General features: G+C 59.1%; 1 long non-coding RNA gene across 1 annotated transcript; it reads left to right on the top strand.

The window, feature by feature from the left end:
- Positions 1–350: 350 nt before the first annotated feature.
- Positions 351–5,152, top strand: LOC123622146. Its single transcript, XR_006729424.1, has 2 exons — positions 351–390; positions 4,736–5,152. It is a non-coding gene; the product is annotated as an uncharacterized LOC123622146 (long non-coding RNA).
- Positions 5,153–11,532: the final 6,380 nt, after the last annotated feature.

The following is an 11,532-nucleotide window of genomic DNA, read 5'->3' as shown; positions in this document are numbered from 1 at the left end:
GCCAGCTGGTCACCCCCACCCCTACACTTCCTGTGCTGGGAGTAGCTGGGGAGACCTCGGCATGCCCCCCTAGAACCCCCTGAGGCTGCAGGAGGGCAGGAAGAGTTGGGGAGGGGGTGTCAGGGACAGAGGTAGAGCCCTGCTCCCCCATCTCCCCTGAAAGGGGGGATCCGCGTCCTCCAGCAGCTCCCTGCAGAACCCTCCAACACCTGGTGCCCTTGAATTCCCACTGCCACCCTGACATAGGGCTGTGTCACACCCATTTTAAGGATGGCAAAACTGAGGCTCCAAGAAGTGGAGCCTGCTGGAACCAAGGCAGGCAGACGTGGGAGCTCCATGCCCCGCTGTGGCTCCTGAGCATGACCAGTCCCAGGACACCCCTTGGCCCAGGTAGGCCTGCCCCTCCCTGGTCCCATGTCCTGCCTGCCGGGCGTGTGTTCCCGCTGGTTTAAGGGGTGGGGCCACAGATGGGGGATGGGAGGCAGGTCACTGCCCAAGGGGCCCCCCAGAGTGTGTCTCCCCCTTGCCTTCTCTCAAGGTTCTGAAGGGACATTCCTCTCCAAGGGGACCCCGAAGAGCTGGGGTTATCTTTCAAGCCTCCAGATCTGCAGTTTGCAGGGCCGCTGGCTCGGCGCGGCAGCACAGGGGGGGTAGGGGGAGCAGCCGTGTTTGAGCCTGGCCAGACCCAGCTGCCCAGGCCTTATTTGGTAAGAGCCTGCACTGGCCGGACCACTCGGGCTGCCCGCCGAGGGACACCAGAGGCGCTGAGCTCTCCAGGCCTCCCCACCAGCCCCGGCCGGAGGGCGGCGGATTTGGAGAAGGGAGATCCCGGGGTCAGGCCAGGCCGCCCCCTCCACCGCGGCCGGGGGGAGAGGGATTCCCCGGCTTTTGCCTATATAAGGCCGAGGAGAGGCGGCGGGCGGACGGGCCCACAGGCCCAGAGGTATTGTCTTCAGAGGGTGTTTGGCACCTGGCACAGAGGCCTCGGATTCTTGTAAAAACCTGGCAGGGACATTGTTTGACAGCTTTGACAATGTGCTGAAGCCTCTGGGGGAGCCCGCCCCCTGCAGTGGCCCAGGGCACGTGAGGTGTCAGCTGCCTGCCCAGCCGGTGCTTTGGCACCAGGCCCCCCGCAGGGAGGGAGCCCAGTGAGCGCCAGCCACCCCCCCGGCTCAGCCTTCTGGTCTGCATGGGGTGTATGGAGGGGTGCCCACCCACGGGGGGGGTCCTGAGGACAGGGGGGCGGGGAATGGGTGTGGGGGGCACTCCCAGGGTCCCTTCAGCAGAGCTGCCCGTCCCCAGGTCCTGCCACATGCCAGGTGCGGTGAGCAGACTCCCTCTCTGTCACCTCACGCGTGCCTCACCAAGCCGGAGTAGGCGGCCGCTCCTGCCCTCCCTGCTGACAGAGGGGAGCGGGCTCAGGGAAGGAAAGGGATTGAAGCCTCCGGGCTCTTTCTCCAGCCAGGGTCCATTTGCTCACCCACTCAGCAAACAGGTCCTGAGCTGTGCTCTGCGCCAGGCACAGAGCACCACAGCGAACCAGCCAACAGACAGGCTGTCCCCGTGGAGACAGACCCTCCTGCGAATAGGGGAGACCGGGAGGGCCTCTCTGCGCAGGTGACCTTTAAGCTGAGGCCGAACGATGAGAAGGGGAGAAGGGGGTGGAGCTCCGGGAGAGGAAAGAGCCGTGCAAAGGCCCTGAGGCAGGGAGGCCGCGGGAGGAGACCGGGTCAGAGGTCACTGGAGCTTCCAGGGCCTGTCGGGTTTTAGTCTACAAGCCGTGTGCAGCTGGGTTTGAAGCAGGAGATCCGATGACATAACCATATGTGCCCTCCTGTACCAGACGCTACACTCGCTATAGGTTCGTTTCCCCTCCCTGCGAGGGCTGGAACCCTCGTGCTCGTTTCACTAAAGAGGTGAAATGACTGCCCCAAGTCACTCACAAGGGATGGGACAGGGACTCCGCACTCAGCCCTGTGTGGTGCCAAAGCCAGGCCTGGCGCGGAGCCTGCGGGTGGCTGCCCTGGGGGGGGGCACGTTGTCCTGGGTGGCAGATCCTGTCCCCTCACCACCTGCTGGCCCCACCACCCCTCGCTTGACCAACTCGCCCCGCTGTGCCCGGGACGTTCCCGTTTTAGCACTGAAAGTCACACTCCCCAGGAAAGCCCTCCGCTCTGGGCAAGGCAGGGCAGTTGGTCGCCAGCCCTGGCCAGCACCCGCAGGAGCCGGGGAGCAGGGAGAGGACAGCAGGTGCCCTCCCTGCTAGGTTCTCCCCACTGCTCCTGGCCCCACGCCCACCTCGGCCCAGACGCCAAGGGCTGTGGGGAGGAAGGCAAACAGCAAACAGCAAACAGCACCCTCGCCAGCGCCAGGACAACGCCTTCTGTGCTGGGGACAGCACAACACAGGGACGCGGTGGGGGCGGGGGAGGCCAGGGAAGCCGGGAGCAGCGGGAACAGGCCCGGGAACTGGCCCTGGTGGGAGGGCTCTTCCCCCAGGCAGAAACTCAGGGTCACACAGGCCTCCTTTGACCCCAGGGGCTCCGTGACCCCGAGCACCACGATGGGAGAGCAACAACAGGCCTGGCAGCGGGGCCGCATGCCAGGCTGCGTGCTGAGAGCTGAGCCCATCACCCCGAATCTCGGGCACCCTTGGCAGGAGGGGCTGTTTCTTTGTGCAGACAAGGAGCGAAGCCCAGAGAGGTAGACATGGCTGCCCTGGGTCACACAGGTAAACACAGAGCAAGGATTAGAAGCCACTGCTTCAGGGCCCCACTCAGCAGGGGGACAGTGTTCTGCAGGGCAGGGAGCGCGGCCTCAGCTCCAGGCTCCACCAACTGCAGATCTCTTGACTCCGGCAAGCGGCTGACCTTTCTGGGCCAGTTTCGCACCTATAAAGTAGGGGTAACGGTGGTGGCCACCTCACGGGGTTGGCCGTTTACCCAACAAATATTAATATTTATTAGGCATCTACACTGTGTCAGGCGCTGTTCTAGATGTTGAAGATACAGCAGAAAACCAGACAAACGTCCCCGCCCAGAGTTTAGAGTATAAAGATGGGGGATGCAGACAAAAACATACCTATCTATGTCAGGGAAGGACACAGATACTTATGGCCCCTTGTCACACTCACTCCAGGCAGCCCTCCCAAAGGCCATTCCCTATGTCTTTCTTTGCTACTGAAATATCAATTCTGTTGGGCCAGCAACATGCCTTGCCCAAAGGATGAGTCATAATTCGTCCACTCATAGCTGTCCTCTGCCAGAGACTTGCTTTCCCAGGCTCCTTTGCAGCTGGTGGTAGCCATGTGACCCAGTCCCAGCAATGAGATATTTCCCTGCTGTCCTGCTTGTGCTGCTATGAGGTCAGGAGCCCTGGAGCAGTGGCAGCCATTTTGTGACCATGAAGCAACTGGCAAAAGTACTAAAAGTCAACATACTGAGGGTGACTGGGCAGAAGTTCGGAAGGAAGCAAAGGGGCTGGTGAGACCCATACCATCCGGAGTGGTCTTGCCAGGGGCCAAGGAGGGGTTGAAGAGAAACAGCATTTCTCTGTGCCCCATGTGTGCCCACAAAGAGCAGGCTGTGTACTGTGGTGGCCTGTGTCCAGGCTGCCAACACACTCATCTATGTCAATCCCATTCTGTAGAGTAGGGGAGGCTGGAACCGCGAGAACAGGAGTCACATAAACACTACACCAGTCTCAGACCAGTGTCACCAGGGTGTGTGTCCACCTGTCCCCTTTTCAGGAGGCAGAAGATCCCCAAACTGTGCCCTGTGCCAAGAGCATTACCAACATTTCACAGTTATCTTTAAGCCGCAGGTGCCTGGAGCTTGGACTATCCCTCCAGCACCTACCTGTGACCTCGACACCCCTGGCATCTTCCCAGAGGGAAACACTAGAGTCCTGGGGCATCAGTTCAACTGTTTGACTCCCGTTAAGGCAGCGTGAAGGGTGTGACTCGCTTCCTTGGGCAGACACAGAGGGTGTGAGCTGACGGGCCCACGGGCTGGGCCTGGCCACCAACGCAGGTCTCCGAGGATGGCGGCTCGTCTGCATTCCAGAACCGCAAGCTGGGGCATGCCTCCCGGGCAGTGGCTCCTGCTGACTGCCAGGCATAAGGGGAAAGAAGTCCTTCTGCCGTCAGGACACATCCTGCTGTCAGCACACCCCAGCAGCAGCACGTCACTTCCCCTTCCCATAACTAACTCTGCCTCCGCATTGCCCAGGAACACTGGGAGGTCGGGCGCCAAGCTCCAGGCAGGGCTGCCTGGGTTCAAACCTCTGCTCTCTGTTTAGACTCTGTTTGTCACTTGGGTGTCTGTAAAACGGGGGCACAGAGTAGTGACAGGATCAGAGTTAGAACGTGTTCTGCACTTCAAATAGTGTGAGCACTCCCAAGTGTTAGGACGGGATGTCTGGGTTTTGTAATTTTTTCCACATCCCACTTTTAAATAATTCCACTACGAACACTTGTGTCCCGAAGTTATTTCTGTGGATACAGCACCCCACCTCAAGATGACAGGCTGGGTCAGAGGGTCGTACGCTTCGTGCTTGCTGGTTTCATGCAGACAGATGGATCTTCAGAATCTGAACCTGTTCACAGCAAAGTTGATGTGTCATTTTCTCCACATCCCTGCCAGCAATGGGCTTTGCCATTTTGTAATGTTTTTTCATTTGACCAGCAAAGGCTGTACATTCTTCCACGCAACAGTCAATAGTCTATATTCCCTCAGGGATAAATGGTTTGCTCACCTCCTGTGATGTTTCTCAAGTGTTGTCTGCAACCGTCACTCGAGCTGTCAGCTGGCAGGTCCGCAGTGGGAGCATCTGCTGAGCAGAAGGGAAGTGGGGGGAGCTTGAAGCTGGGAAGGGGGTGAGAACCTCCCACTCCGTCCACGTCATCCCTTCATCCTGAGCCTACAAGCTGAGGAAATCCTGCCCCAGGATCAGGATGGCAGGCACGTGACAAACTGAAGTGCACCGAGGCTGAGGACGAAGAAAGGACCAATTGATTGGATTCTTGGAGCAACAGGCCCAACAGTGAGGCATAAGTGTGGCAGGTGCCTTCCCTGAGTCCAGTCACTGTCCCCCACTCCCCCTCTCTCCTGAGAGCCCCTAACGAAGTCAGAATAAACCACTGCATTAACTTATGACACCAGTGACTATATCTCTGTGTTCCTGAATCACTCGGTGCCTAGATTCCAACTTAGCAGGAGGCCCGTAGCCTCCTCTCTCACTCTGAATCATACAAGGACCCCACAGTCTTCCTCGACCCACAGGACTGCTGAACTTCACTACTGCTATGGCATCTTGCCACCACACGAGGGCGCTGCCGAAGCCGCGTGTGCAACAGTCCTGTGGACACGTGTTCGCTCTGCACTGGGGGCTCCCATGCTGGCTGGACCCTTGCCTGGGTCTCGGAGGTCCCTCACACTTGGGACTGAGTTTACAGCTTTCATGGGTTGCTCTCTCTTTTTTTTTTTTTTTTTTTTTTTTTTGAGATAGTCTTGCTCTGTTGCCCTGGCCAGAGTGCTGTGGTGTCATCAAAGCTCACAGCAACCTCACACTCCTGGGCTCAAGCCATCCTCCTGCCTCAGCCTCCCGGGTAGCTGGGACCACAGGTGTGCACCACCACGCCTGGCTAATTTTTTCTACTTTGAGAGGAGGAAATTGGAGCCCTAAAAGAGTGATTTTTTCCAAAGTCACTAGCCGGTCAGAGGCCAGTTCAAGTCTGAAGCCCAGTCTCTGGGCTCCCGTTCCGGGGCTCACAGGGCCTTTGTGTTTAGAGGCTGCCAGCGACGCTCCTTCTCACAGCCCGCGAAGCCCTGCAGGATCTGACCCACCTGCTCCCCCTTGGTCTCCCTTTCTCACCCACCTGCCCGCCACCTGGCCCCTGTTCCAGGCTCAGATGCACAAACCGTCCCCGCCCCCCCCCTTTGAGCTCCCTGTCCTGCAATGTTCTCCTTGGATCTTCCCAGGGAGGACCCTCGACACTCAAGCCTCTGCTCAGTGTCACCTCCGCTCCAAGGCCTTTTGTGACCTCTCCCCATTATGCTCCTTGTCAAGGATGCACTTGTCACCACCCAAAGTCCTCTTGTCCCGTCAGCTCTGCCTTCAGAACACACCCCCTGTCCCCTCCCTCTCCTCTCCCCTGCTTGGTCCCCACCACCCCCTCCCACTAGACCAGGCTGTCTGGACCTCAGCACCTTTGACACTTGGGGCTGGATCATTCTCTGTGGTGGGGGCGTTTGCCAGCGTCCCTGGACTCCACCTGCCGGATGCCATTTGTGACAACAAAAAGTGTCTCTGGACATTGCCCAGTGTCCCCTGGGAAGCAGAATCACCCCCGTGGAGACCCACTGCTCTGAACTGTTGCAAAACGCCTCCCAGCGGGCCCAGGCTCCCCCCACCCGACCAGGGGTGAGCTTTAGAAAACCACTCGGCTCCTGTCACTGTAGGTTCACAAGTGTCTGGCGGTTTCTCTCGACGTTTGGCATCCACACCCATCTCTGCGACCCACGGGGACCCTGCAGGGCCGCGCCCACCGTCTCCAGCTCGCTCAGCTCTGCGGGGCACACGCCGGGCACATGGCCCACCTGCGACACTGGCACCGCCGTGCTCTCTGCCCAGCTCTCCTGGGTCTTTTCCTATTCCAGGCCCTTCCACACCCTCAGGGCTGGCAGAAGCGCCCCCTGCACCCTGGAGCTGCCCCCACTCCGACAGCCCTCCCAGTCCATCTCCCGGACTCAACGTCCTCACTGCCTTTTCTTAAATTATCCTGTTTCTGTTGTTTTAATTTTTTATGTGTTTACTTCCATCTCCCTCATTAGACTGAAAGCCCCAGGAGGCCAGGGCCTTGTCTTGTTCCCTGTCGTGTCCCCAGAGTCAGGAATAGCACCTGGCCACGCAAGACGCTCGGGAAACACCAGGTCCCTAAGTGAACAAGTGACATGAGCGTGGGTTTCCCTTGCGTCCTAATCCCTGCGGGCCGGGGCCAGGGCAGGCTGGAGGAGTCCCCGGCCCGTGGCCTCCGTGGGCCTCGAGGGCACCACACTCAGCCCGAGACTTGCAGGCTCCTTGGCCTCGGCTTCTTGGGAAACAGGTGGAAATTTCCCTGCCCAGGTTGGAAGCAGCCGCAGGCCCAGCCGCGCCCCAGCGGGGCCCCGGGTCTAAATATAGAAGGTGGAGTGTGAGAGGCTGAGCCGCTTCTCTGGTGAGAGGAAGTGGCTGCTCTGATTAAAGCCCCGGGGTTTGTGCAGCCCCGAGTTGCGACAGTCCTCCCCACACCCACCCCCCCGGGAAAGGAAATGTGGTGAAATGAACAGGCCTTTCGAAAAGGCCAAGAGGCAGCACCCACGAGGCAGGTGGCCTCTGGCTCCTGCCTGGGGGACAGCTGGGAACCTGGCTCTGCACCCCAGGGGCCGTGTCCCCTTGAGTGAACCCTAACCTCCCCGGGTCTCAGCTTTAAAAGAAAGGGGGTTGGGCCAGATTCAATCTTCAAAGCCGGGGTTGCCAGGAGTTGCCTGGGTCGGGCGCTCCCTGGTCTCAGTTTCCCATCTGCAGAATGGGTTGGTAAGAACCACGCCGTGACAGGATCGCTGGGCGGTTTGAGGGAGTCTGTGTGGCTGCTGGCCTAGGACAGGGTTGGCACGTGACGAGGACTCAGTAGGTATTCACCGTCATCGGTGGCGCGGGGTCCTGTGCGAAATGAACGCAGAGCGACTGGTTGAAAAATTATCAAGAATTTCAAAGTGGTGACAGCAGAGCAGGAAACCCAGTGTGGGCCCTTCGAGGCCTGCTGTGGCTGTCGCCACTGGACGACTCCTATCAGAGGAGCCCACGGGGCAGGGTGCGGGTCCTGCAGGGGGGTTTCACCGAGCGCACCCCCTCCCCTGTGCGGCTCGGTGGACGGCTCCATTGACCAAGGTGGGGAAAACGGCAAAAAGGTAAAGATCCCAACGCCACTCAGCGGGGGATGGGCGCCACAGGGCTGAGCCTTGGGGGGGTGTTGCTGCTCCTTCCAAGAACGGACCCCTCCCCACGACCCTCCTCCATGGACCTCAACGTGTCACCAAGTGGGAAACAGAAAATGACAGCACTGCACACAATACGAGTTGTCTCAACAGTGCACACAAAACAACGGTCCCCCGGTTGGCTGTCACCACACATGCACAGGGGGACCCCAGCGGGAGGAGGCAGCTCCACTCCCGGTATCTTTTTGTTTTAAAAAGATTGCACTGCTTTAAAGAAGCATGAAAGCAGGTGGAAGAGAAAATAATAGCTCTTCTCCTGCTAACATCCTGTGAGTAAGCAGCCCAGGAAACATACAGCATTCATTGAGCACCTACTGTGTGCCTGACAGGGAGGTGGGTTCCAGGCCAATGCATTCTCCCTCCAGGAGGCCCTGGCCCAGCAAGGGGAGGAGGCAGAGGGCTCTCATGTCCCATGTCCCGTGCTGGGACCCTGCAAAGGTGATGTCCTCTGGTGTGGGGCTGCCACTTTCCTGTTCTTCAAGGACAGCCGAGTCTGGGGTATGTTTTTCCTCCTGTAGGAGGACTACTGAGGTCTGCCGGAATTTGCCTGCAGGCACTGAGGGCTGCCATGCAGGGTGGCACCTGGCAGGTGCATTCAGGCACAGTCATGGGTGGAGGGGGAGCCCGCCAGGCTGCCCCAACTGCAGCTGAGCCCCTTCGCTGCTAGGGTGCAGGTATGTGTGCCCTTGGGCAGGGAAGCAGCCTGAGCTGGAGCTGCCACCCTCCCTGGGGACCTCAGCAGTCTCTGGCATATGATGGAGAGGACAGGATGGCACCAGGCAGGGCCAACCAGCCCCTTCCCCGGGCCCAGGGCTTATCTGGAAGGGGCCGAGTATGCGCTCGTGGAGGGACAAGCATGACAAGCAGTTCCTCTACCCTAGAGCAGCTTTCTCCTAATTTCTGTCTCCTTCGTTTGCTGAAATTTTTATTTCGAAGTAATTTTAACTGACAGAAAATGTGCAAAGATAGTACAGAGAGTCCCATACACCCTTCATCAGCTTCCTTAATTAGTTTTTTAGAGACAGGGTCTCGCTCTGTCACCCAGGCTAGAGTGCCGTGGCACGATCACAGCTCACTGCAGCCTCAAACTCCTGAGCTCAAGTGATCCTCCTGCCTCAGCCTCCCAAATAGCTGGGACTACAGGCATGAGCCACCACACCCAGCTAGATTTTGTTGTTCTTCTTCATTTTTCGTAGAGACGGGGTCTTGTATGTTGCCCAGGCTGGTCTCAAAGCTTCCTTAATATTAACATCATACAGAACCACAGGACAATTAGCAAAACTAAGAAATTCACATGGACTCGATCCTACTAACTAGACTAACTAGATCCTACTAACTAGACAGTGGACATCATTCTGTCCCCGCAGCTGCCCCTGTGTCCCCGGGCCCCACGTCGCCCTGCAGCCAGGGTGGTCCTGACGCATCGGAAGGGAGTTAGGCGTTTACAGGTCCTGCCTCAATTCGGGCTTGTCCGATGTCCTCTCGCGTTGTAAGATGAGATATAATTCATGTCCATAATAGGCACCCTTTTAAAGGGTACAATTCTGCGGCTTTTATTTTATTTTTTTTTTTTTGAGACAGAGTCTCACTTTGTTACCCGGGCTAGAGTGAGTGCCGTGGCATCAGCCTAGCTCACAGCAACCTCAAACTCCTGGGCTTAAGCGATCCTACTGCCTCAGCCTCCCGAGTAGCTGGGACTACAGGCATGCGCCACCATGCCCGGCTAATTTTTTTGTATATATATTTTTAGTTGGCCATATAATTTCTTTCTATTTTTAGTAGAGACGGGGTCTCGCTCTTGCTCAGGCTGGTCTCGAACTCCTGACCTCGAGCGATCCACCCGCCTCGGCCTCCCAGAGCTAGGATTACAGGCGTGAGCCACCGCGCCCGGCCTTCTGCGGCTTTTAGAACATTCACACAGTTGTGCCACTGCCACCACGTCTAGTTCCAAGACGATTCCACCACCCAGAAGGGGACGCAGCGCCCGGCCCCCTCCGTGCTCACCGCCGGCTCTGTCTGTGTCCCCGAATCTGTCTCCCTTTCCGTGTGCTCGTGTCTGAGCCTCCGAGTCCCTCTGATGTCCCCGCTTCTGCGTGTCTCGTGCGATGCCTTCCCGCCATTCTCCCTCCTGCCCTGTCTCGCTGCGCGGGGCTCTCTCCCTCGTGGCTCTGAGGGCGGCACAGGCCGCCACGACATCACATGGACGGAGGACACGCCGGGCTCAGTGCTGTGAGGAGACATTCAGGCTCGGGGCGGTGGCAGGAGAATGCGGACTCTGCACCAGATGCGCCGTCTCGGGGCCTCGCGACGTGAAAGCCAAACCCGAAGGCAGGGGACAGCAGCTCTGGAGGCCCCGCTGGGAGACGTCCAGGGTGGGGCCGGAGATGGCAGGAGCAAAGGCCCTGGGGCAGGAGGGAAGCCCAGAGGGAGGCTGGGAGGAGGCCGCCCTGTGAGCGGGACCCCTGAATGCCACCCCAGGCCAGGCTCGCTGGCTCTGAGGCAAGAGCCCCTGCCAGTTCACCAGGCCTGTGGTGAGCGAGAAGCTGTGAATTTCAGAGAACTTTCCAGCACCCCAGTGGGGCCAGGCCATGTGCTCAGCGCTGGGGACCCTAAGCTGGGCACAGCCCCACCCCTGCCTTGGAAGAAGCCTGCAGCAGGAAAACACAACCTAGGCTCAAAACAGTTCGTGTATTTCCTTCCTGTATTCCGCTGTCTACTCCAGCAGCACTTATGGAGTGCCTGCTGCATACCGGGCAACACACAGGAAACCAGAACCACGAATGGGCATGGGCAGCGCCTGGGCCCTGCAGGGCTCAGAATGTGGAAGGAGAACCAGCCTTCCCGCTTGGCCGCCACGCCCGGCTCCCATTGCGTGCCCAGGGCAAGCACAGATGGCCCTCGAGGGGACAGTGTGTGTTCACAGTGCAGTTTCTATAGCGAAATGGCATAGATTCAAGCCCCAGCTCCGCCGGGTATTAGCTGAGGCACCGTGGACGTGTCACTCACCCTCTCTGAGCCTCAGTTTCCTCCTCTGTAAAGTGGGCCACCGTGAGCACTAAAGGAGAGAGCGTCTGTCAAGCGCCGAGCTCCTGCAGAGCCTCCTTGCCCGGCGCTGTGTTTATTGGCCAGACGATGGTGGTTCTCCCGGGCTGGTGGGGACAGCGCCCAGGCCAGGGGATCCCAGGCAGGCTGGGCACCAGGGCATCCTTCCCCAGGGACACAGTCTAGGCGGCTGGGGGAGGGCAGCTTGTTCAGCGGCTGGATTCTGGCCTGTGTCCTTAAGTCACCGTGGGCAGCCCCAGGCTGGCTGGCGGGTGCCCAGAGCCTGAGGAGCCTCATTTGTGATGCAAATGGCTGGCAGAGGCTGCCGGGCGGCACAGTCCCAGCCAGGACCCCCTGGGAGCTTTTACTCTGAGCAGAGCTCCAGGGGAGGAGGAGGAGGAGGAAGGTGGCTCCCCGGCCAGCCCCAGAGACCTTTCTGGGTGGGCTGAGGGGAG

The sequence above is a fragment of the Lemur catta genome, chromosome 17 (assembly GCF_020740605.2).
Source record: "Lemur catta isolate mLemCat1 chromosome 17, mLemCat1.pri, whole genome shotgun sequence".
Classification (NCBI taxonomy): domain Eukaryota; kingdom Metazoa; phylum Chordata; class Mammalia; order Primates; family Lemuridae; genus Lemur; species Lemur catta.
The sequence above is the reverse complement of the archived record's forward strand: the minus strand, read 5'-3'. Positions and strand labels throughout refer to the sequence as shown.